This window comes from Myodes glareolus, chromosome 4 (assembly GCF_982192425.1).
Source record: "Myodes glareolus chromosome 4, mMyoGla1.1, whole genome shotgun sequence".
Classification (NCBI taxonomy): Eukaryota; Metazoa; Chordata; class Mammalia; order Rodentia; family Cricetidae; genus Myodes; species Myodes glareolus.
In genome coordinates, this window is record NC_142029.1 from 53,574,591 (window position 1) to 53,602,072 (window position 27,482).

General features: G+C 40.7%; 1 protein-coding gene across 1 annotated transcript in view; it reads left to right on the forward strand.

Moving 5' to 3' along the window:
• The window catches only part of Slc9a9 (solute carrier family 9 member A9), a 551,770-nt gene that overhangs the window by 292,445 nt on the left and 231,843 nt on the right, over positions 1–27,482 (forward strand). The gene's annotated exons all lie outside the window — the stretch shown is intronic.

The following is a 27,482-nucleotide window of genomic DNA, read 5'->3' on the forward strand; positions in this document are numbered from 1 at the left end:
GAACAAAAGACTTTCCAGGGTTTTTTTTCCTTTTAAGCATGTTCTGAGTGTGTACTAAGCATGACAGTGGTTTCATGGCAGACATGACGTAAGACTGGAAAACAAAGGCAAAAAAGACAGTGAATCAATCCCCTTAGGAATTCCTAATATAGTGTAGGTCCATATATGGAGGGGGTTGCATCCTCCCATGGGGCAAATGCTAACATAGAGGAAGACCCAACGTGCCCTAAGAACCAGAGGATTAAATTGCTTACGGAAGACGAGCTGACCCTGAGAAGCTGACCTGAGACTTGGAGGCTTCAAGTTTGGTTTTGATAGGAATCAGGAGACCACCATGCCGGTATGTAGAGCACAAAACCAAAGAGAACTAAGTAATTAAGAGCATAACACAGAAAGAAAAAGTAGCAGAAGTCCCTAAAACAAAGAATCAACGTGGTGTTTAGGACCCACAAGGTTTCAGTAAAGCAGAGAGAGGGTACCTCTGACTGCTGGCATAGACCAGAGGGCAGAGAAGAGGCACATGGGAGACAAGCAGGGAGGTGACTTCAGAGGGACCTTGTAGTCCTCATTGGACTGTTTTGGACAACTCTATCCAATTAGGCTGATGATTACTTAAGATCTTCAGATCCATGGTTGATATTAATCAGATGGATGAGATTCCTGAGGAAAGTCTTAAGGGTTAGTTATGAGCAATGTGGTTATTAATCTTAACACTGCATTTCCTTCTATAATAAGACACTCACGCAAACACTGTTTAAATTCACTTCAGCCTTTCAAGACTCTAGACTCTCATCTCTTAGGGTGTTTGGTCTGTAAGAGATATTTATGGAAATTTATCGCTTGACTTTCGCCTTAGACTTAGGAGCTCAATAAAATCTAACTGAATTAATAAGTAAATTAATGAATGACTGGATTATGACCATGAACATTCCAAGATAAAAATTAGAAAGGAGAAACAATATGTGCTAATTAATGGTTTCGTTAATTCTGATAGCACACATTAATTTAAATTTAATGATCTGGTTGCATAAGGCTAATGTCTAGGATAATCCCAAGACACTGAAAGAAAGATCAAGTACAGTCCTATTACTTGCTCTGTCTCCAGCAGTGTGTCTCTGCCTTTTTGATTCACATGCAGCAGTTTTGAATTATAGTTTTGTGTGCTTTTACCTCCTTCAACACATTAACAAAAGCAGTCATATTTCGGACCAGTTACCTGTTCTGAGGCGATGGAGGGAGAGAGGGAGAGCAGGCAACCATGCCCATGCTGCCCTGACTTCTGAGAAGATCAAAGACATCTAGAGAAAGCATAGGCTTGCCTTGATTTTTTTTTTACTCTAATTACGTTTCCTTTGTCAAGATTTCTACCACTTTTCTTCTTCTCTTCATTCAGAGTACCTTTAAAATATTAACCTAGAAGGGCTGAGTTTAGAAATGATGGCAAAGTGTTGAAATTTCTCTGTAGCTGAGCTGGTGATTCTTTTCAATGAAACTCATTATGTTGTAGAAAGGACATTTAGTAGTTTGACTAATAAGTGTTCCCTTTCAAATGCTAATGGCAGCAAGGCTCCCACATCAAGGCGGGAACACACTGTACTGTACTTTCAGTGCCCAGAATTTCTGTGAACCCCTAGTCCAGAAGCTTTTTCTCCACAGTTGATAGGACAACAGGGGCGGGCCACAGATGACCACGTGGAAGCCCAGTGAATTCCCTCTGCAGGCTGAGCACTGGATCCCAGAGGACAAGGAGAATAAACATAAAGAAGACATGAGCCAGGAGACATGCTTCCCCTGGAAATTTTTTCATGTAAATATTTTTCCCCTCTGGCAAAACTAGAGTGAGATTGTAACTGCTCCAATGGTCTTTACTGGTCTGTTAACCTCACATCTGTGTTTGTTGGTAATATATAACACCCCACTGTGGTTGGAAATTTCCAGGCCTATGAAGACAAACTTAAGTTTTATACACACACACACACACACACACACACACACACACACACACCTCGCCATCCATCTATCTCTCACCTTTAGACAACCAAAAATACCATCATCAATGCTTAAATAGCAACCTATAAATATTTATGACCCATACTCTCATACGATTATGTTAGATTCCATGCAAAATGAGAAAAAAAAATGTGTCTGAATAGAGTCTAATCCATCAACTGTCCTGGTCCCTACTTTGATGACATTCAAGACAGATGGCTACCCATTATTACCTTAAAATTTCTAAGGATGGTAGTGCCATAACCCCCTTTAATGGCCCATTATACCTTTAGCATCCTACTTATAGGTACAGGTATGAAGGGCTTTAATATCATAATAGCGTTTGAGGGTGATAAATGGGAATGGCGGTAATTTTTCTACACATTTTAATTAAATTTTACTGATGCAGCACAGAAAACATCGAGGCTGAATGCATATGCCCACGTGTGTGTTTGTTAAGAATGTGGCCAAATTTCAGACTGCCATCTCCCTGACGGCTTTGAAGGACATAGAGAATGTAATTGACAGAAGGCCTCTGTCTCCGTCCTTCAGGAAAGAAACTGAATTGCTTCTAGAAATGTGACTCAAAAATCCAAAATCAATCCTGGCCTTGGAAATATGATCTGGAGCCCTAAATAAAATGCCTGACAGGGAACTTGGTTTTAGGAAAGTCATTAAGGCAGCTGTGCTGTAGGGCACTGGGGTTGGGGTGGGTATGGTTGGAATCCCTTCTGGTCTTGAGAGGGAAGAGAATACCCATGGTAGTGGACCTGCTTCAGGACAGAGGACCAGATAATGAGCTATTGCTGGTACATTTTCTTTTTGTTCCAAGCTGGTATAAACTAAGCATTAAGACAGGCTTCTTTCCCCATTTCGTGCTGTGCCTTGTTCTGGTCAATTTAAGCATTCAAAGATGAAGTAGAAGGGAACGGAACCTGATCTGAAAGAAAGAAAGAAAGAAAGAAAGGAAGAAAGAAAGAAAGAAAGAAAGAAAGAAAGAAAGAAAGAAAGAAAGAAAGAAAGAAAGAAAGAAAGCAAATAGAAAAAAGAAAAGAGTTTCTTTAGTGGGAAAGAAGTTTTGATCTTGTCCTCACTGTAAGAGCCTGTGTTCACATGACCGCTCTTCCCCAGAGACCCGTGAAAACAGGGTTGTGGAGACATCCATCTGGATAAGGTTACTTTGGATTTCCATAAAATGACATTTTGCTCAGCTCTTGACTTGCTTTTCTTTGAAGATTCTGTCTATGATTCTGTGGGGTTCTGACACAGGATGGGTTGGATCTACGAGCCGCTGGTAACAGACAGGCGGGGAGGGCTTCATCGTGCCAGCTTTTTGAATGGGAAGTGGCAATGTGTTCTGAGATCTGATGCAGCAGTTTCTGGATCACTAATGGGGAGCTCTCTACACAGGGTCATCCCTAAGGCCACAAGAGAAACTATGCCTTAACTTTTTATGTCCTAATGCAGGTATTCTCAAATGGTGGTCTGCAGGCTGATAGCAGTGTGATTCATTTTTATGACACTGCCTGTACTCATTTCTGGCATAAACTAATGATTTATTGCACCGTCTTAGGGAAAACACCACCCTTCTCCTCTCCCTGTGCTGATTTATTGCTAGCCTTTTGTCCAGCTCTTAGTGCACAATGCTGAGGTCTATATGAGACTTTTCTTTCAAATAAGTATTTGAAGAATGCAAAGTTTGAGCCCACCCAGAGGCAAGCAGTCTGATTTATAAAAAAACATTTCTTCCCTTAAAATTCCTACTGGATATTTCCCAGAATGGATGTGCTGTTTGTAGAATTCTGATATACCAGCATGGGGACTATGGCGCTCTTTAATGGGTTCCCCTATCCTTAAGACAGTAAACACCAATTAAAGTCTCTAGAATGTTTATTGGCAATAAAATGTGTTCAAACCTGCTTGTTGCTTTATTTGAGTTCTAGGCCACCCAAGAGAAGGAATCTGGATTTTATTCATAATTAGAACTTAAGTATTTATAAATTAATATGTAAATAAAAACCTTTAGAGGTAACCCCCTGGAAATGAGAAGGAATGAGACAGATCCTGAGGGCTGGCATCCTCTTGTGGGGTGAACTTGACCACCCCAATTCACCCACCTGCTGGCATGTCTGCACTATGCAAACAATGATTGACACTTGAGACCTTGGGGAGGGGGAAGGGGTGCCATGGGAGTAGAGGCAAGAGAGTTTCATCAGGAACACAGGTGTCTCTATTGGGGCCCAATCCTCTTCTCAGGGTGATGAAGAAAAAAAAAACTGGAAAGAATTTGAGCAAGTGCCCAAGGAACAGAAAGGGATCTCTTCAAAAAACAAGCAAACAAACGAACAAAAACAAAAAATAAAAAAAAAAAACAATACATACACAAAGCTATTTTTGAGAAAAAAAATTATTAGAAAGAGCCATACATGCCAAAGACAAAGAGGTAGGAAAATATGGCTTAAGACGCCAGTAGCAGAAATAGCAGGTGCCCCCAAGGAGTGAGATAGTCCTGGAATTGCAGGTGACAAATCCTGATTAGTGTGACTGGCAGCCTGGGGTGATATCTGGGCAAGCTGGGGCTAGCTGCAGCTCTGTGTGTGGGAGGGGACAAACAGAGCCCAGAGCCAGGCAATGCCATGTGTGAGAGGGGCTCTCGGCTCTCTTAGAGACTGCTAAAGCAACACACATCAAAAATGTTGTTCATAAATCCCAGATACCTAGACCTTATGCCCAGGACTTGTGATTTATTTAGTCTAGACTGGGGCATGGCTGTGGTATTGGAAACTATGCTTAAGTAAGTCTGCCGAGTGACTAACTGGAAAAACTAGAAGGCACAGAGCACAGCGTGGAAGGACTGACTGGGTCCCATTGGTTGGCAGGGGGAGAGGGTTTTGAGCTAGTGAAACAAAGTAAAAATGTCTGTGTTGATAAGGAGCGACTACATGTTGGTGGGCTTTGGATGGTAGTCCTCAAACCAGGCTGCACAACTGAAGCAGAGTTTTTAAAAACCTATGTTTGGTTCCCCTCCTCAAAGTCTCTGATTTCTTGGGTCTGAAGTGCAGCCTCAGCAGCAGGAATCTATGAAGTTCCCTGGCAGGGGCAACACCTGAGAAGCAGTGATCAAGGGGACACTGAAGTCAATACGGAACTCCTCCCTTGGGAATTCTATAAATACTTAAGGAGAAAGAAAACTGCCAGGGATTTTATATTCTGTGTGAGGAGGTGGAGACTAAGCGACTCCAAGATATGAGTGTTTGTATAAATGAATATATTTTTGTAGGTGGGAAGAGTCCAACACATCACCAAAATAAGTATTCTACAGTTCTCTGCTTTAGAAAGGCAACCCCACTGCCAAAGCCTGAATCCACAGATTCTTTTTTCAGGTGACTTTGTGAAAGCTCCACTGAAGAGTCTCATTGTCATACTCATTGTACCAATGGTAGCACATGAAACCATCCTACTACAAAAAATTAAATCTATCTTTACCTACCCTAACTTTGTAAAATATTCAATCGATTAATACTCGTTGAATATTTGTCTATGATAGTTTAATGAAAATTAATATCTCTAACTCTTGTGACATCAACCGCTGACCTGCATGCTATCAGCTCCTGTTTACAAAACAGGAAACTGGAATGTGAGCAGAATGATGGATCATTCACAAGAGACTCTGCAGTAAGTAGAGACACAGCAGAAACTGAGACTGGAACCAATTCTAAGTCCAGTGCTTTCCCATCACCAACTAGTTTGTGAGCGAGAAGCATCTCCCAGCCTCCCATATTCCAGTTCTTCCTTCACAAATGCAGTTCCAACGGTGCCCAGAGACGAATCTGCAAAGGCCCAATTTTATCCCTGCAACCTAGAACGTCTTAAAATATGTCCACTTCACCTAAAACCATTTAACACTCCCAACAAGTAGCATTTCATGGGTTCAATTCTCCTGAAGCTTCAGAGCCTGAAATCTAATCTGAAATTTCACCACCTGAGCATAGACTGTTTCTTAAGTGACAATGATTGCAGTTAGCATTTTATCCGTTTGTGAATTAGGGCACAGCTTCCCAGGACTGTTGCTTAAAAGCTAAGGCCCACTTGCTGCTTTCTTCAAAACTACATACAAATAGAACATTTTATAGATAATGAGGTAAATGTCCGAAGCTGAATCAAATGTATATTTGAGCTTATCTATAATTGATGTGCAAGCATTCCGTAAGTCTGTGTTACATATCTGAGAATCTTTAACATTCTCAAGAACTCTCATCCTCAAAATATTTTGTTGTTCTCAATGAATCGCACCTTTGTGCGGTAAGCTACAAGTACTCCGAAGCCCCATTATCACCCAAGGAATGTATTCAGGGAGTTGATAATAGATAAAGAAGCCTCTCTTTCCAAAATTATATTTAACAGCTCCAAGAAAAGTCACCCAGTGATCTCCAACATTAAGAAAAAGCAATTTTTTAAGGATGCAAATTCACTAATAATGTCCAACTGGGCATGGAAATATGCTTCCCAGGTACCACTGGCTGGGAGCAGTGGCACGCATGCAGCTGGAGCGAGCTTCCACTTTTCATGCTTATCTTTCTGCTCAGAAACAATTTGCGCTAGCACATTTTGTGATATGAAAATTATCCCAATTCCATGACAGAACATTAGTATTTTAAGCTCTTTTTAAGACTTTCTCTAATCTCTGTGTTCATAAATGGCTCAGTTTTACATATATTTAAAAAGATATACATAAAATAATGTAGCGCTCTCCTGTGGTGCATATGTAGGTTATACGGCATACCTTGTCAGCGCTAGAAGCGCATGCGAGCCGTCACTTCCTGAGTGGCCCCTGGGTCACCGGTCGTGACGAGTGATGACCTTCAGGGGCTGGAATCAGAGTTGTCTTTCAAAAGAAAGGTGGCTGCTTTTCTATTGTTCTCCCAAATGTTCTCAAAAGTCGTGAGATCAAACAACATCTCTTATCCTTTCCTAACACCTCAACCCAGGAGTTTGAGAAGAAAACCCTTGATTTGAAACTGCATGGAAAGTTTCAGCTACAAATTACACAAAACCCTAACTTGATGACATGTTTTAAATAAAACGTCATATGTGCCATTAGCCTCCCTGAGACTTCAGTAGGAAGGGTGCCTCAAAGGACACATGACAAGTGAAGGCCATTGCTCTCAAGACATTTTTCTCCTCTCATTGTGCAGTATCAAAACTCATTGACTAGTGCTGTCTATGTGGAGCCAACAGAGACCCCCTTCAGCCAGCACTCAGAACTTGGGTGGGCTCCAGCCTCCCAGCTCTGTACTCTTGCCATTTCCTGAGAGTAAACAAAAACGGGGCCAAAATGCTGCAGAACTTAGCATGAGCCAAGGATTGTCCCACGAAGTCGCTCCTGCCACTGGCATCCCCAGAGCATCTAGCAGCACCTCAATAGTCCTGGAGATGTCTGGTGCAGAGGGCTGTGACAGAGAGAGAAGTTTCCCCACGAGCTCAGACTCCAGAACGACCATTTTGATAAAACAAACAAACCTAAACAAAAAATAATAAAATAAAACACTATAAAATATTTCCATTTCACAGTTAGGCTTCAAAAAGCCATGCCATGATGGTGGTTCTATTGAATGAAACATACATGTCATTTAAAGTCATTTTTTTTCCCAAAAATTCCATAAGAGCCTATGCCTCTTTCTTATTGTGCATCCTTCTGACGTTCAATGAAAGGTTAGCAGGTTTAATTCCTATGGGCTGGTCTGAGCTCCCTATGCGAAATACGACAACTGAACTAATTTTCAACACACACTGTGTGAGGTTTCTCTCATGAGCAGAACTGTTTTGGAGTGAACCTGGGCAAGGCAGCTGTGAGGCTCTGGTTGTAACTATGAAATCTCTCTTAGGAAAAGCATTTACCACAGTTTTGCGAATTGGTCCAACTTGTAAACTCTTACTCCATTTATTCACAGGTGCTTATGGTAGGATTTGCATTAAGTTTTAGACAATGGGTCAGGTAGACACCTATTGCATTACAGAGAGATCGACATTATTTTTTTTACAAAGAATATACAGAATAACTCTTGATAAACATTCACCTCATTAACAAAGAAATGCCATTTCACCCTCACTACAAAGACCTTTCTCTGACAGACGGACTTTCACCGCAATGGGCCTGTCGGAATTCCTTTATCCCACTCAGACATAGTTTTCAAAAATCCCTTCACCTTCAAATGATTCAAAGATATGATATGTAAGGCTGTGGCCATTTTTCTCACAGTTATAGGTCTCTACCACAACAAAGGTCAGTTTTCTGTGCCTTGCTCCTCTATTTCAATCTTTTCAGCCTCAGCAACACAATTTCCATAACTCAGCATATTCATCCGTTTCAACTGGATTGGATCCATAGGTATATTCATTCCGGGACTCAAATATACAAATACTGAATTATCCTGTGTCCCGAGGCCAGTCTTTAGCCACCTCAGCACCTGACAAGGCAGAAGGGTAGGGAGGGAGCCCTCCTGGAAGGCCGGTTTCTCAGTCTATGTCTGTTGGTACACCAGTGTGTGTCATTGAGCAAGGGTCAGTTGACTATATGTCCTGGAATCCTGGCACCATAAGAGCAGAAACACATTCGTTTCTTCGCCAGTGTTTTACAATGCCCAGCTGTTTGCTGGGAGCAGACCAGTAATAGATGAGCCTCTGTGTTCTCTCTATGAAGCCCAGGCCCACGGGAGTGCTAGGAGTAAAGACGGCATGACTCAGCTGTCACTGGAGACTACAGAGGGTAGTTAGTAACTGAGCTAGAGTCACCTGGTCCTTTGGGGGGCATAAAAAGGAAGTCTCACCCTGTGGAAGTCAGAGGAGTCCTTGAGAAGAGACCTCAACACCAACTAGATGGGAAAAAGCAAAAGGCACTGGGAAGGACAGAGGCACAGCAGTTGGGGACCTCATCCAGAACAGCTGCCTTCTGAGGGAGTAAGGGCCTGGCATGCTTACAGTGCTCGCATATGTGAGGAACGAGCCAGAAGGGCTGAGAATCTTTACTCTGAATTACGGGACTGGAAGGAATTCTATTACTCAAACGAACCCAGAGTGTCTACTGGGAAAGTGAAGTTCAGAGATCTCCAAACAATACATTACATTTCTTTCCTTTCCCATTTTCTACTTGACTTTCATGCTTTCTATGAAAATTCAAACCCACAACAGTTTATAGAGGGAAAACCCAAGTTTTTTGTTTGTTTATTTGTTTTTACCTCTAGAAACAACTACTACTAGTAAATGCAGGGTTTTTGTTGTTGTTGTTGTTGTTGTTGTTTGTTTGTTTTTTTACCAGAGGGGTAACTGATACATCTTCTCAGATTTTTTTTTCTATGCAGTTGCATTTGAAATCAAAAATATGATTATACTGTATATGGGAAGTTCTCAAACAGGGTTGGTGGATTGGTTGGCTGTGTCTGTTGGTTGGTGAGCTGGTGAACTGGTTAGTTGTTTTGTCAATGTGACACAAGCTAGAACTGTCTGAGAAGAGGGGACCTTAACTGAGAATATGCTTCTATCATACCGGCCTGTAGGCAAGTCTGTAGGGCATATCATCATCGCCAGCACCACCATTATTAATGATTGAGGTGGGAGGGTCTAACCCACTGTGGGTGGCACTCCCCTGGGCAGGTGGGCCTGGATGGTATACGAAAGTAGCCTGAGCAGGCCATGCACAACAAGCCAGGGAGCAGCATTTCTCCATGGTGTCTGCTGCTGTTCCTGCCTCCAGGTTCCTGTTGGAGTTCTCTCAGTGATGAAATTTGATGGGGGCTGATAAACCAACCAAACACTTTCTTCCCCAAGTTGCTTTTGATCAGAATGGTTTATCACAGCAAGAGGAGGCAAACTAAGGCAGCTGACTTTTCTGCTTGTTTCTGTTTTTCCGTAATGGTGGGATTAAAGGTAGTATACTACTACTCCTGAAGTTCACAAGGGTTTGATAACAAAGCTTCTTCACAGTATTAGACATTACCGAGGTCCCCAAAGAGCTTTGTTTTTGTGACTCGTGTTCAGAGGAGCTAGCTGGAAGTCACCGCCAACTCGGTTTTAGCAGCAACCTGAAGACACGATGGGAGTATTCACCCTGTACAGTCATTTGACAGCACATGACCCAACCCCACAGCCAAGTGTTAAACATTTACCAGTATAGGGATAATTACAGGGATTAATGCCGCTGTATTAGAAATTTTAAATGAGGATTTAAAAATATTAGGCAACTTATTTCAAAATGATAATAATATACATATCACAGATTAACATAAACAGCGCTTTCTGTTTATATATTTGTGAATCTCCTAATGTCTGACTTATAGGAGGCAGCTGAAGCCTCTGCTTCACCTGGCATCAGGCTGTGATGCAGGCAGTCTCTGGAAACCTCTACTGGACTATATTCATGAGAATGGACGCTGAGGTGAAGCCTGGCTCCACTTCCTGTCTCCTCTCTCACAGACCCTCTGCAGAGGCCTCGGACAGTCCCAGGGCCACCACCATGCTTTGAAGCTGTTTCACATAAATACTTTTCTTCTGACTTTTATCTTCTTAAAGAGATGTATGTGTACATCTGTGCATGCCCCACCGTACACAAGGGGAAGCCAGAAGACAGTCTCCAAGAGGGAGCGCTCTCCTTCCATGATGAAGGCCTAGGCGGGTAGAACTTGCGTCACCAGGCTTAGCAGTAGGGACCCCCTCCACGAGTTGCTTTTAGCTGCTGAGCCATCTTGACAGCCCAGTTTTTTATCTTTGAAAAAGCTTCCCCTTCCCAATGGATTTTGATGTAAATCTTTGTTAAAATGGCTCATGTCATATAGGCTAACGATTACCTAGATCACTTGCTGTTGCTTTTTTATTTTTTATTCTGTATATTTTATTATCTAGAGAGCAAGAGAATACAGAGGAGGCAAGATGGAGCCTATTAAAAGTTGGGGTAAACTGCCTCTTTTTGGAAGGTTTTGGGATGAGTACCCCATGCTTATTGTCTTATTCTGGTCAGTGCGACCTCCAGCCAACAGACAGATAAACTGTGACTGCCTATTGTTTTAATCTAATTTTCCCCCATCTGAATGCAAAAACATACAAAGATGTCCTTACAGATCTTTCAAGAGGAGCCCGAATAAACAAAACCCCTTTGTGTTTGCCACAGTCCCCAGAGAGCAAGGAGCAGAATCAGGAGGGAGGGAGTGTTAGGATGTAGTTGACATTTCTTGAGAATGAAGTTTTTTTTAAAAAAAAAAAAAAAACTCAGAAACTGAGCAAGAACAGAATGCCAAGAAGAATGCCACTTGGGGTGGAAACCAAGTTCATTGACAAGAATAATGATAGCCTCTACGTCATGACATCAGGCCCCACTGTAGACTCATCCCTTAGTTCCTAAAACTCATCCTTAGTTCCACAGCCACAAAAGATTGTGGATCCCCCAGCCCCTTTTGTAAAGTGATACAGGATTGGCATTTGGCCTAGGCACGCTCTCCACTAGACTTTAAATCATTTCTGCATTACTTAGGATTCCAACACCTCATGAATGCCGGGTAAATAATTGCCAGACAATGGTGTTTAGGAAAAGGTCTGTATATGTCACAACATATGCAATGTCTTTTTTATTTTTTGAAATGCTGTTGAACTCTGGCTGGTTGAATGACTGGCTATGAGACCCACACATGGGCCCAGGGAGCTGACTATATTCACCAAATGAATGCAAGAATAGGATTCTAAGGATTAAAGTTCCTGTAGATTAGTTCACACAGGTGTCCTCACACACACAATATGCACATTCAGTTTTGTTTTGGTTGTTTTATTTTTCCCTTGGTTGTTTGTTTGTCTTGTAACAAGGTCTCACCATTTACCCCATGGCAATGTCGAACAAAGCATTTTTTTCCTTTTTCTTTTTCTCCTGAGCTCTAGAGTCAGAATCATAATTAAGCATTGTAGCTCAAGCTTCTGATCTATAATGGGATTATTTTACTCCATGAATAAAGTTTAAACTTTTAAAAGAAGATAGGTTGACATAGGCGAATCCGTAGCAGGGCAATTTCTCAATGAGTTCAAATATCATAGCTAGCAACCTGCAGCTGTGCTAGATCAGAATAATGTCTTGAGGAATAAATAGGCCGACAGCCCAGTGTGAGGCCGAGCCAGCCCTTCAGAGCTGTCTGAGTCCTGTCTTCCTCCCCAGTGTTAGCAACTATTTGAATAATGCTCTCAAAGTCTTGGATAAACTGAAAAAAAGGTACGTGAATTTTCTGTTTGACAAAATGGAGAAACTCCTTTGTAGGTTTTCTGTTAGAAACCTTATGAGAAATATAGCAACAGACGTGGCACCTAATCATTCTAGACTTCCAGTTAATAATGGTTCCCCTTTTAATGTAGAATCAATGACTTTATAAATACTGTATAAATGTATATAAATGTAACGTCATAAAATACTCTGGCTTGTCAGTCTCTTCTAATAGGTTAATGGTCATTTATCATCACAGAGTCTTTGAAATTGAAAATTATGACTTCTACTCCCTTATCTTTGTTAAATTTTACCTTAGTTTTCTTAGAATTAAAAATCCCTGCCCTGTTGTGTTTTTATTTTCACCCAGTAAACAAATCTGCCATTTTTTTTTTTTATTGAAGGAGGGGGAACAAAGACAGCAGTCACAGCTCTCCACTATCACCCTCAGTAGTCTGAGGGGTTCCCTTAGACTCTCAGGGACCTTTACTCAGGCCACGACAGTTGATAACGCTGAGTTGGAGTTAAGCAAAGGTATTCGAATACAGGTTTAAGAATAAAGGCGAAGAGAAAGAAACAGGCCTGGAAGGAAAGACAAGGCACATGTGAAACATGGCTGTAGCTTCTGAAAGGGAAGTTGCAAAAAACAAGCCATCCCAAGCATGGGTATGGGATCTTGAAGGGAGAGTCAGATAGCTCAGCCTCACTTAGTGTTACATTAACTACGAAGGAAATATTATTTCAAGGTTAGGTCCCTTCACAGCAAATATTGTAGGTTGTTCTGTGTTTCTTGTCTCTCCGTTGGTGAGAGATGAGAGGTTGCTCCCCCTTCCTATGTCCCCACAATCTCCCCCTCCTTTCCATCCTGCCCCAAAGCTATTCAAACAAAAACACTGGATCTTCTTGTTTGCAGATGTCCTCACAGGATGACATTTCTAAATAAAACAGCCTAATACCCTTGCTTGATTTAAACTCTGAGAGGAATTGCATAGCAATTTTTAGCAGAAATAGGGCTATTATTAGTAGAAATTTATTGCAGAAGAATTAAAAAACCCTCTGCCATTTCCCTGTCTCCTAGGTTTATATACATTTTAAGTTGACATTGTTTTGTTCCTGCCTCTCTCAGTGGTGGTATGGGTCAGGCCAGGAAATGCTAATTCCTTCCAGAAAGGCATTCCCCATCCCAGGTAGGGAATGTATCTCTGACCTTTAAGATGCTGTAGAGGGAAGGAGTTGGTGGCACACATGGATTCACCTCATTTGAAGCTCCGTCCCTCACTATTGGTTCAGGCTCTTCCTTCCCCATCTTTAGACATGCATAGTCACCTTCGGGCTTTGTTCTTTTTCTCTAGAGTTATACCCTTAGTCAGTTCACAGGGTCCATCCCTTCATAGTGTTCATTCTCCTGACCTCTGACTCATGAAGAAAATCCACAGCTGCAGTGACAAACTCCTCATCCACCTGCGATGCCATTAGTGCTTCAGAGCCAAACCATTCCTTCTCAGAAACCAGCGGAAAAGGTACATGGGTAGCGATGAACACGTAAAAGGCCATTTCTCCTCCTCAGCGCCCTGCTCACTAGAGCAGGACTTTCTCTAGGTCAGATCTTGAGCAGTGCTCCCATTTGATATTTTAAGCCTTATAAAAAGAAGTGTGGGGGAGGGGTTGATTCCACGCTGCTAAGTGGCTGTTTTGGTTAGTCTTGATTATTAACTTGATTGGACTGAAAAAAAAATGATGAGATTGGTAAAGCCTGTCTTTTCCAGAGATGATTAGATCCTGTGAGCTCCGACCTAAGGTACAGGAGATGGATCTGTATCACGAGGAAATTGTTGGGAGGTGGTGAAAGGGAAAGTTGGATCTAGGTAGAGGAAGATCACTGAGGTGGTGTCCTTGGCATTGTGTCGTGTCATGGCTCTTTCTGGTTTGTGTTTCTCTCTCTCTCTCTCTCTCTCTCTCTCTCTCTCTCTCTCTCTCTCTCTGTCTCTCTGCTCTCTCTTCTCTCTATTTATCCACCATAAAATGAAGACTCTGCTGTTACATGGTCCTGCCATCATACGGTCTTGCCTCCATGATGTTCTATCCAAGCACACAGGCCCAGGCAGCCACAACCCAAGCCCTCTGAAAGCATGGAGCCCAGAAACCCCCCGCTTTACATCATGTCAGGGGTGTTGCTGTCTTCATTAAAGGATGCCTGACACAATCAGATGCCGTTCTGCTAAGCACATGTGCACCAAGACAACTAGTCAATCGGATGAGAAGGAAAAAAAATAATAATCCGCCTAAAGTAGCTCAAAATCTTCACTTTGAACCATGGCTCCCCGATTCTTACTCTCCCAAACCAACAGAAAATCGTAACAGTAAAACAAACACAAGTAAAAGCAGGTGCTAAGCATCGTCACCTGTCCCTTGAACACTTTAACATTGCTATAGCCTACTATACTTCTAATATGTTCATCTATCTGCTTCAAACACAAACACATATTAATATAACACTGAAGCCTTAAAGAAAAAGAATAATAGTAAGAAGAAGAAGCCCCGGGTTCACATTGCATGCTAGATGTGAAAAAAATAGCAGAACTCAAAACTATGAATTCTCCAAAAGACAAACGACAGCTCTGAGATGCACCTTCAAAGCATCTCATCATTGTTCTCTTATGGCTTAGGATTCCTAAGAATATACATTTAAAGCTGGAAGGAGCGCATTTCAGAACTGGAAACAGCAAATCCTGCTTTGAAATAAGAAAGGAGCACCCCAAATAACCCTGACTCTTACTACAAAGCAGCCCTGCTTTAAATGAATGCAACATAATCTATGTATAAATCCACAGTTCCCCAGGGGTGGTGGAGCCCCTCACCCCACAGGGAGCTTTGTTTACATTTCAACAGCGAAGATAACATTGCTTTACCTTCCATCTCCTTTCAAGGCTGGCTAAGTTCAGGATTCTTAAAATGGCTTCCAACTCAATATTTCAAAGAATGTCTACATTAATACCCTTCAAAGACCCAAAGTTTGGCAAGGAATAGAAATTGTTTTTGAATGTGCTTCATGAATTAATATTAGAGAATATGAGCCATTCCCGCTCAGCAAATTGAAGCTGAATAAATTGTTCTCACGGCCCACAGAAATGGAGTCTGAAGGCTGGGTGGAGAGGAGTGCAGCATGAGGAACCGGAAGGGACCTCTGCGGGGTCTCGGGATGAGAGTCTACTCTTAAATGATTCGCATGTCCACTCCCTTAAACCCAGTGCAGATGCTAAAACGCAGGACATAAGTCTATTAGCTTGGACTTAGGTCCTGGACAACTGGATTTGCTGTGTTGCTGTGGCCCCAGAGTGGCGGCTGCTAAGGTGACTGTCACACCTGCAATGCTTGGACACGGTGCACTGGAGCATGCCTGTGCGGCCCTTCTCAGTGATGAGAAGTAAGCCCCAGAGACTTTCCTCCACAATGCTTTCAGCCGTCTCTTTGTCTGCTCAGTCTCGGACAAGCAGGTATTTGTGTGGTGTGAGTGTTTAAGTTCCCTGTTTATTTAGAAAACCCAAGCTCTCATTCACAGGCCAAATGGTTTCAATGGCAGCTTTCATTTAGCTGCTTCTCTTTATAATGATAGCATAATTCTCATATTATATTGGTAAATACAAAACAGAATAATAAGACTAGAGGGAAAAAATCCTGCTACTTGAAGGTGAGCATTGTAATTGCTAGTATTTTGGCTGTTTTCTCTCTAGTCTTTTATATCAGTTTTGATCTAGTTATGAATATGATGTGTGCATATAGTACTGTCCACTGCTCTGTCTCCCTGAGTTATAGCCCAAGCATGTCCCTACCAACTCTTATTCTTCTTCTGGATTTTGTCATTCTTGCCCAAATAAAGCTATTTTAGATACTATCTACTCTTTCATTACAACCTGTAGGTTTTGATAATTTCATTCTTTTACATTTTTGGCATTAGTTTGACTTGGATTTTAATAAACTCATTACTTTCTTACTTATGCAGAATATTCTACAAAAAAACTATTGATATTATCTAAGTGGTATGCTTAAAATTAATAGAATGTTCCTCAGTCTCCAAAGGTCCAACTACTCCCAAGTTGCTATGAAATGTGTAGGTTACTTCCCAGCATCGATGGTAACAGCCTCGCCAGAGTGGCCCAGACAGAGAGAGCACATGGAGACTCACACATTACCTCTTCAATCTAGGGGACACTTCAGGGTTGACAACCAGTTGAACATGGTGTTTAACTTCTCTGAGCCTCTAAACTTCATCTACAGAATTGGTGAGAGCCTTCCTCTCACCCAGGGCAGTGGGTAAGTATGCTGAAGCTTTGGCCTCATTATTTACTGGGACACCTTTTCAAATCTGGGTTAATTTAAATATAGTTTGTAAACATTGTAGTGGCATTTCATTTGTATTTTAATAAATAAAGCTTGCCTGAAGATCAAAGAGTAAAACAGTCCCACTGGTCAGCCTTACAGACCAGGCAATAGCAATACACACCTTTAATCCCAGTAGCCACACTAGTTGCCATAGAAACCGGGCAGTGCATGCCTTTAATCCCAGTGGTGCACGCCTTTAATCCCAGCCCTAGAGAGGATTGTAAAATGAGAGGAGACAGCTCTCGGTTTCATTCTGAGATTTCTGGAGGCAAGGTCTCCATTTCAGACTGTGGCAGAGGTAAGAGCCAGTGACTAGCTGTTTTGTTTTTCTGACCTTCAAGTTGAACCCAAATTCTCTCTATAAATTTTTATTAGTAGTGCTTCAAAAAATAGAGAAATAACATTTTCTGGAGGGTTTTTAAATATGAAAACTAGTTTCTATATTAACTGCATTCCCATTTTGCTCAACTGTATTCCTCCTAAGCTCAGTTTCTTTGACGTCTGGATAGTTTTGAAACTCTGTGTTCATCCTAGTGAAGTGAGGAAACTGATTCCACAGATCTATCGAAATGGGGGAGCTTTATAAGGTTCAAAGGATCAGTGTAGATAGAATTTTAGGGATTTTATTTTCAAACTATAGACGAGTGAAGTTACATTAGTCCTGTCAATCACTGGCTGAATAGTTGTTGACATATGAAGAAACAATGTATCCGTGGCATATTCACGTCCATACATCTAGGCATTTTCTCTCCCTACTTAATCTGGGTGCTATCCATTCCCTCACCTGATGGGTTGAACAATCAGTGGGTGTGAAGTCTAGAACCTTTGCCTCTGTCTTAGTTCAGCCTCTGTCCTCTCCCTCTCCTGTCTCAGCAGACTCTTAATCTCCTCAGCTTCCTTGGCCCTTTCTTCCCTGGGGTCTTTAGGCCCTGAACCCAATTGGTTCTCCTTGGTTCGGTCATCACAGAGAAGTTTCATTCTTCAGCCCTCTCTTTACTTGGTTTCTCTGAGACGGACAACCCTTTCCTGATTTGCTTTCTACTTTCTTGTCTTCACTTCTCATTCTTCTGTTTTAATAAGAAACTGAAATCTACATTCAGAAAGATCCACCAAATCATGTCCTCTTGGCATGCTAGAAGTGGAATTTTACCATCAAATTTCATTGTTTGGTTTAGGTAAGAGAGACAACTGTATTTAGTTCTTTCTTCTTTTAATATTGTTTCCAAGACTATAAGAACAGAAGATTAAAGAGTAATAGTTAATGCTCTTACAAATAGATAATGCGTACACCATCAATACTTTGCCATCCTCTCATTGGCTCCTTGCCCCAGGTGTCATGGGGTGCACACTGTTGTCTTGACTGTCTTCTAGCAATCACTCATTGGGAATCCCTATATGCTAGAGATTATAGAAAATTAAAAGGTACCCTTCATTGTACCCCTCAAGTTTGCCAAAAAAAAATGTTTATATGATGAGAACCTAAAACTTCAAGTTCACACACCTTACAACGAATGTTCAGGCTGTAACCCTGAGTCAGCACTCCCTTTGCACAACTCAACAGGCAGGCAGCCGATTAGAAGATGCACAGATGGGAAGAGATGGCTGTGAAGCAGCAGCTTTCAGTTCTGACAAAACCAGCTATAAAATTGTGTGATTTATTTACTTACCTTCCCCAAAATTAAGAGAAATCTTAAAGTAGTGCTTTTCTATAAGGCAAAAAAAAAATTTATCAACTTACAAATCAATTTTCTCTAGCCTTATGAAATCAGGTCTGCTACTCTAAGGCTAGTCAAGAACAAGAGGTCACTGACCCTAGAAAGAAACCCAATTAATGTTTTGTTCGTTTGTTTGTTTTGCTTTGCTGAATGGACATGTCAAATTGTCTTCTAACAACTTAAGTTTATATCCAGAAATTACCTCCGCTCTCAGGCTTTTCCGAGAAACTTCTTTTCGTACTAGGTAATAGTTAACACAAATTGTCACAGCTGAGCAAGCGCTGAAATGACAGTTCTGTGCTTGGTTCTAAATGGGACTTCTCTGCCACCCTCCTAGGATCAGAAACACCACAGAACACACAGCAGAAAGACTTTAAGAGTCACAGGATGAGGAAGGGTGCTGTGAACTTCTGTCTTCTGATGGTGGCATGTTGGCCACTGTCCTCACGAACTCACAGGAGCTAAGGTTATCCACACAGGACTGACACCAGATTAGACCCATCAGCGTTTCATCATGGGTAAAGGAGGACTATGAGCCCTAAATCTTCTTGAGAAATTATTTTCAGTTTGACAATGATTGCTAGGGGAAGGGCAGTCATTTTCTTCAGTGCTGTAGCTGTTTAGTAGGATAGGCTCTGTTTTTTAAAATGTGCTCATGCTTACAACCTCGTTAAACACAGTGGGCCACCAAACTAAAGCAGGAAGGGAGAAAGAAGGGGTCGTCAGGAGAGGGAAGGAGCCAAGAGTGTGTGATGAAGGTAAACATGACTGAAATTCATTATGTACATATATTAAATTGCCAAAGAACACAAGAATTGGGGCAAAATAAGCACTCTGTTTTTTAAAAAATGAAAACGCACTTGGAAAAGTCCAGTGTTGGCTTTTTCCCTGTCGCTCCCAAGTCCTATGAATGCAGAGGTTCTGTGGTTAGAAAGGAAATAAAGTTGACTTCTTGTTTTCCTTCCTGTGACTTTCTAGAAGTTAAAGAGACTTTCTTGTATGGTTCCCAAAATGAAAATAAACACCAGCCTGGTGCTTACATGAAATCAGGGCAAGACAAAGAAGAGGGAGGAGGCAAGTAAAGCGAAGGCGACGACTCTCTTCTCTACATCCTTCATTCTCTACTTTTTCAAGTAGTTTTAGGTTGTGTTTCACCTGGATTTTATGACTATTTCCTTGTGCTTTCCTTCCTTCATGCAGATTTACAGTGTGGTAGTTATTATGGCACGGAGATACAAGGTCAAGTCCTACTGTAACTGGATCCAAGGGGCAGTATTAGGCGTCTCGGGGGAACTACTTGCTTCTGTGACACCCTGAATGTTCCCAGTGTTCTCTGGTCTTGGCAGCTTCTTGAGTTTTGTGGGAATACTAGATATTCCTGATGTCTCTCTTAGGTACGGAATGATGAGCAGGTACAGGGATGGTGAAAGGAACATTGACAAAGCATTGCGGAAGGTCCTGTGGATGTTTCAGGACTGAATGAGAACGAGAGCTAGGATGGACCAAGTGCCTGCTGAGGGCATGTGGGTAGAGGAAGAAAGCCTGATACCCATGCTGAGCTTAGATCATTTCAATGTAACAAGTCTGTCAACACCTCTGACTATGAACTCCCCGTGGGGGCAGGGGGCAATGTGTTTTATTCTTTACTGAATTCTCAGTGACTGCTACAGCACTGGCACAAAGTAGATAGCCAACTGGTGTGTTAGTAGTTTGCAAATGATAGTTGTAAACTATGTTTGTGTCTGATTTATGTCCTACATTTGAATAGGGTGAATAGTCCTTAAATGAGACCAACTTTGTGTAACAATCTCTCCGATAGCATTGGGTATGTTCTAGACGGAGGAAGATGTATCCCTTGAGAAATCCAAACCTCAGGTTTGACTTTATGGGGGCTTGTGGTTTAAATTTATATTGCCTGTGACATCCAGGAAACTTAAACTGAAAAATCAATCTCAAACCAGGTCTCAGATTAGAACAAAGCAAAAACAAAGGTATAGCATCTTTGTAGGGCTATACTCTCAGTCAAGGCCACAAAGATGTCACCTCTGCTAAAGTGCCACCAGAGCAGTGGAGGGGGGCACAATGAAGAAAATGACCATGAGAGGCAGCAGAAAGAACCAAGCAGAAAGCCCCAATTTTCCAATGGTGGAATAATTGAATACAATTTATGCAATATTTGTGTTTAAATTGATTCAAATGGAAAAATTAGAGTACAGTGTTAAGAGAGAAACAGAAATTAGTGAAATAAGAAGTAAATATATTGCAGACATTAGATCCTTATAAGAGAGTTTCAAAGGTATGAGGCCAGAGAGATAGTTTGCTGGTTCGGAACATGGACTGCTTTTCAAGAGGACCCCAGTTCAATTCCCAGCACCCACACAGTGATTCACAACTGTCTGTATCTCCAGTTCCAGGAGATCTGATGCCTTCTTCTGGCCTCCACAGGCGCCAAATATATACATGGTGCACAGACATACAGGCAGGCAAAACCCCATACACATAATTATTTTTAAATAAAAATACAAAAGCATCAAGGAAATTTTATGTAATTTAAATGTATTTCTTATAATACAATATGGTACAGTGACTAACTTTCCAAGCAGCAGAAGGCTAGAATATAAAAATAATCAATCAATGCAAAGGAAAGTGAGAAATAACAGTAATCAGTCCAAAAACAAGGGACGAAGGACAGTCAGAGGAATTTGGAGTTCAAAGGCTGAATTACATTCAAGTTTATCAAGAGCAAACAAAGTTGTAAGCAGGATAAACCTTGGAGCAAACAGAGACAGAACTTTCTACTTGATTCTCATGACTTTCCATTGAAGTAAAAGATATAAAAAGAAAAGTGTAGGTAAGTGCAAAGCATGGTGGATATTGACAGACTGAACTCGGGTGCACAACCAGAATTCAGACATAAACCACAACCATACCAGCCCTCAGAAGCTGACTTCTTGTCCCTTTCTGCCACCGTCCTGCTCTCTCCTGAGAAGTTGGCTGGCCTTAGTCCAACAGCATGTCTTAGTTTTGGCTTTCAACCGAGATTTAACTAAAGATGTAAATACAAAAGGCAAAATTCATAATTTTTTCAAAACATAGACTTTGTCATATCAACGTCTATAAAAATCCAGAAATATAAGAATACATCCGAAGGAGAAGACTGATGAATTTTATTGCATCAAGATAAAGAATTTTTCATTACCAAAAGCTATCACAAAAGCTATTGTAAAAACTGAAAGAGAGAAAAAAAAACTGCAGCCAGACAAATGATTCCCCAAATATCAGTTCCCAGAATACACAAAGAATCCGCCTGGATCCACAAGAAGCACACTGCCCATTAGCTTTTCAAATGTAAAGAAGAAGTCAGTATTCAGTATGCACTTCGCTGGAGACTGCGTCTTTATGGCAGTCTACGTATCACAAAATGTTTGACGTGGTGATTACCTAGGAAACTCAAAAATGAAACCATAAGTACCAGATTGGTAAAAACTAAGATAGGATAATACAGTTAGAAGCCAAAACTGGAACAGACTGGTTACAGCCTCAGATCTGAACACTAGTGGTGTATTCTTGATCAAGTTACTATTCTTTGATTTCTCCATCTATAAGATGAAGCTAATAATTCTTTCCACCCACTTCAGTTCATTTTCCATTGCTAATACCAAGAGAGTAAGATTGTGTTCATGGTTCTCTCCCAGTATTGAGGGTCACATCTGGGGGTGGACTTTTGATGCTAGAGTTTTGAATGGGGCAGAGCTTCACAGATGATGGGAACACAAGAGGAACCGAGACAGACCCACTGTCAAGATAACCCATTAATCATTAATCATCTGAATGAAGTAATTCATCCGTAAAGGCGGAGCCTTGATCACTTCTTAATATCTCATAACGGGGAAATTTTAACACGTGTTTTGAAGGGGACAAGGCATATGCTGATGAAAGCACCAGTTCATGGGGTTACTGTGATAGGCAAATTAGTTATTATGTGCAAAGTGCTAAAAAAGGACCTGACATGGTGGGGATTTTATTTGTTAATTGTGTGCCTTAGGTCAAGTTGTTAGGTCAGGTTATTAACCCTGAATTGATTAAGCGACATTTATGTCTCAGATGCCTGTCGTCTAGGAAACTCAAACCCAAGGTACTGTCAGGTTTATTATCTAACAAGGGCTTCCTCTCTGGTTTGCGGAGAACTGCCATCTAACTGCATTCTCTGATGGCAGACACAAAACAAAAGAAGGCTGTCATTTCTTTTTTTTTTTTAATAAGGCCCCTGAACCCAGGATCACATAGTTACCCCAACCAGAGACGATACCCATTGCATCGGCAAACAGCACTTCAACCTATGAATTTGAATGGAACGTGACCTTTAAGTCTATGGCTATGTTAATAACTGTGACTGTAGCAGGACCTTGGAACTCTTGTGTTTTCTGTCTATATTGCTTTACTAATGATCATATAAAGAATGATGGATTATTATATACTTCCAGCCCAGATTCCTAAGCTATCGTCTCCCATATTTACATACCTTCTCAATATAGACATGCACATTTCTAATGTTCTCCTAGACTGTAACATGCCTAAAACTATCTGTTCATCCAAATACCCAATCAGGTGCACCTTCCTCATTGAGAGAAATCCATCCTTCCATTCGATCAGGCCAAACCTTCTGCCTTCTGCGGTCAACTGTGATGTCTTTATTTCTATTATACCCCAACTTTAAGCTTTATTAAAGAGTCTCAGGTCTATTTTCAGTGTGTGTGTGTGTGTGTGTGTGTGTGTGTGTGTGTGTGTGTGTGTCTTCTCTTCACAATCCCATTACCACCTCTCTGACCTGGATGCTGACATCTCCCAGCTAAGCTATTACATTAGCCTTCACACAGGCTTTTCTGCCTCAGCCCTGGCTCCCTGCAGGCTATTCTCAACATAGCAGCTGAATAATGATGCTACAGCATAAGGAGGACCTGCTGTTCCATTCCTCTAAATCCCTCCAGTACCTTCCCATCTTCCTCAGTAAAAGCCTAAATTCCCATGAAATCCTGTAGGTCCCTGAATAATCAGATACTGTGTTTGCATTCTGACTGCCTCTATTTCCACTCCATCTGCTGAGTCCTTGGGGACTTCACATCGCTGTTCACTCTATCTGGAGTGTTCTAGATGTTGGCCTGGTTTACCCTTCACGTTTTTTCAGACCTTAACCTAAGTGACTTCTTTTTATTGACATCTTTTTCCAACACTGTCTAAAACCTCAACACCCATCTCCATACTTTATATCCCCTGTGGGTTGGAGAGAAAATGGCTCCCATAGGTTCATATGTCCAAATAATAGGTGATAAGAGCGAACTAAATTAAAAGGGCATTTGAGTCATGAAAGAAGATATAAAACTACTCATTCTTCTACTCTTTCTTAGATTTTCATTTTTTAGTGGTGGATAGGTGCACAAAAAATATATTTAATAGTGAAAGTGTAAAATCCAATGTGAAACTCAACAGCTTCAGAATGGTTATTCTGACTCTGTAGAAGTTCATTGAGACTCATAGACTTTGAGTCTAGTTACTTTTGGTGTCTGAATTCTTTTTTATTTGCAAGTTTTTCATAATAAAGGTTTAATAAAAATTCTGGTAAATCTCAAATTGTTGAGCAATATATGCAACACAGTTTTATTCCTATAACTTCTAAAACATGAAAGTAAAATTAATTATTTAATATATATAACAAAATACAAAGGAAAATCAGACAACAAAGTATTCTGTTTTAAAAGAATGACCAAGAGGGGGATAAGAAATGACAGAATTGTGGAGACAATATTGTGTTGTTTTTCTATTCTTGTTCTGTTTGTTTCTTTATTTATGGGCACAGTCAATGTTTATTGACTGTCATGGTTACAAAAATGCCACAGTAGAGACCTGAGTTCATTCTTCTAATTACCCTATTTATTTGGTCTTTACTTTTGCCAGGATCTCTACCTTCTTCAAAATGAGAGTTCTTCTTTTTTCATTCTGCCTCAAGAGAAGATAATGGAAATCATTTGTTTACTTGAAACATTTACCAACAGGATAAGTCTCACTAATCAGATCCTCTATTCAGAGGACACCATATTTGCCACAAGACTGACCAATCAGAGTGATTTGCCAAGGCAATTCACTTCTTATTGATTTTGCCATAACTACTCTTGTAGATTAGTTCATTGTTTCGTACCTCTATATGTCACACAGTTCCACAGTCCTCAGTGTGTTTTGAGGCCTTGCAAAACTTGGCAAAGGTTCCATCCATTGAAGATCTGGCAAAGAGCGAAGCTACAACAGTCTATGACATTTGGGTTCGCACCACCGCTGCCTCTGACTCTGGAGGCCGGTTTCTCAAGTAGATAGATAGATATTGCCTTCTTTTCCTGCCATTCCAGCCATTCTGGCATCAGCTCTATCATGGTCCTATATTCTTGTCATAGTACTTAGCTTGCTAATGATTAATTTCCCTTTTGCCTTTGGAAACATCTTTGGAAGAAGAAGAAACTTTTAATCAGTCTCCTGTCCCTCAACTCTGCTACATTCTTTTATTTTTCTCTTAATGGTTTATGTACAAGAGGAAATTTTTATTTCTCTTTCCTCTGGAACCTTCTTTGGTTCTGGCTAGAGAAGAGTTCATTTCTTTTCTTCCACTATTTAAGATGTATGTAGATATCTACAGTATTATTTGTTCTTGTTTCATGGTTATAATTGTTCTATGGTTATTCAACAGATAAAAACTAATTTTTGACAAAAAAATTAAAGGGAATAAAAGAAAACGATTAAAGAAACCAACTGGCTGGTACAAATTAGAGATGGCCCAAGCTCATAATTAATTAGGGATTGAAAGTAAAACAATAACTGTGTCTCTGAGAATGAAAAAGTACAAAAGTTGATCATATTGTGTATTAATAAAATTTCAAAGAAACAACTGGTGCACATAGATGGGGGAGTGATGCTCTGTCTTGGAGGACAATTTTATAATATCTGTTGAAACTAATCACAGGTAAAAGTTTCTTTAGTATATTTTCAAGGCAATAGCATTTTTGAAAACATAAAAAGGTACTATTTCGTTGAATATATCTTTGTAGATGAAAATATTTATGTGGTTGGAAATGCATCAAAATGAGTACATAGAAGCCTCTGTTAACAAAATTTACTTTTGAAGGGCATGTTTCCACATTGCTTGTTTAATTGTACGTAAATTTGTAAAAGAAATCAAATAAAAACTGCATACCAAAATTTGCTAAATGCAGCTAATTAAATGTAGCATTTAATTGAAATTAAGCATTTATAACCCTTAGTGTTTATGTTAGAAACCACAAAAGTTCTAACTTTAATGAGGTAAGGTACCAATGTGAGAGGTTAGGAAAAGGCACTCTGCCCAAATCTAAAGAATGCAGAATTCAGCAAAAAAAGAAAGATAAAAACAGAAATAAAAGAAATAAGAGATGAAACTACAGTGGAGAAGTGCAACAAGGTCAGAGTTGCTCCTTTGACAAAACCCACAAAATAGACCATTCCAGTGAGTCAAATGAAAAAGCAAAAAATAAACATATCTGCAAAAGAAAATGAGATCCTCAGTAGAGAGACTTTGGGGATTAAAAAGATAAGGGTATGTCATGAAGCATTTATGCAAGTGAATATGAAAGTTTAGATTGAATGGATAATTTTCTAGACGCATAAGCTCTGGCAAACTATCTGGAAAGAAGAAAGAAAGGGAATTGAATCAGTCACTAAAACATCCATTCACCAAAAGCACAAGGCTGGTGTTTTTTTATAGGTGAGCCCAATTTAGCTTTCGATTTTATAAAAGTCTTTTAAGAGAAAAGATGAAGCAGGGATGCACCCGCAATCATCATCGCAGAGCTCACACAATACCCCTGAGGTCAAAGCCAGTTACCATCAGTGTCTTAGTTCCTATTCTTGATAATGTGATAAAGTAGCTCAATTTATTCTGTCCTGCCGTTCAGGGATCCAGTCTGTCATGGCAGTGAAATCCTGTCGGCAGGAAGGAACTTGAAGCAGCTGGTAACGTGACATCCACAGTCAGGAAGCAGAGAAGGATAGAGGCATAGGCATACTCCTGCACAGCCCTGGTTCTACAGTGTGCAGTTCAGGATCCCAGCCAGGGAAAAGTGCCACCCACAGTAGATTAAATAATCCCCAACCAGCATACTCAGAGGCCTGTCTCCCAGAGGACTGTAGTGCTCATCACGTTGACAACTGAGATTAATCACCATTGGTAATGAACCTGAACCATGTACATCAGTCTCTCAGACATAGATATGAAGGTTCGGAACAAAATAATACCAAACTATCTATATTCATTAGTGTTTTAAAAAGCACTAACCAATCTAGCTCCATCCTAGGGATGGACTGGGACCCCGACGCTCTTACACTCTTTCCACCTCCTCTTCCATACAGTTCCTTGAGCCCTGCGGGGAAGAATTTGGTGGAGACACCCCACTTAGGGCTGAGGAGTCCAAGATCTCTCATTCTCTGCACATGGCCTGTCTGGGGATCTCTAGATCTGGTCCCATCTGCTGCAGAAGGAAGCTTCTCTGGGGCTGAGCAAGACACAGCAGAATGTTCTTAGGAGATACTTCATTGCTACATTCTTTTAGCAGGTTTTGGTTTTCCCCCTAGGTCTCTGGCCTAGTTGGTCTCAGGTTCTTGACATTGAATGGGAAAGTTTCAACACATATTGGTTAGATGGTTTCTTGGGAAACCAGAATCAGAAATAATTCCCTTTCTGATAAAGAATGTTTAATTAAAAGCTATAGGAAATGATAGATGGTGGCAAAGCATTATAATCTTTTTTATAGTCTAGAGCAATGGTTCTAAATCTTCCTAATGCTGCAACCCTTCCATACAGTTCTTCAGGTTATGGTGACACCCAACTATAAAATTATTTTCCTTGCTACTTCATAACTGTAATTTTGCTACTGCTACAAATTATAATGTAAATATTTGTTGTGTCCCGATGGTCTTAAACCACCCCTGTGAAAGGGTCGTTCGACTCCTAAAGGACTCACCACCCACACACTGGGAACCACTGAAACTATTAAGTCTGTCCACTTTTATATGTGTTTTTGTTGTTTTCTATCCTGGTTTTAAGCTGTGAGCATCCAGGTTGTTGATCTGTCTACTTGTCATATGATTTC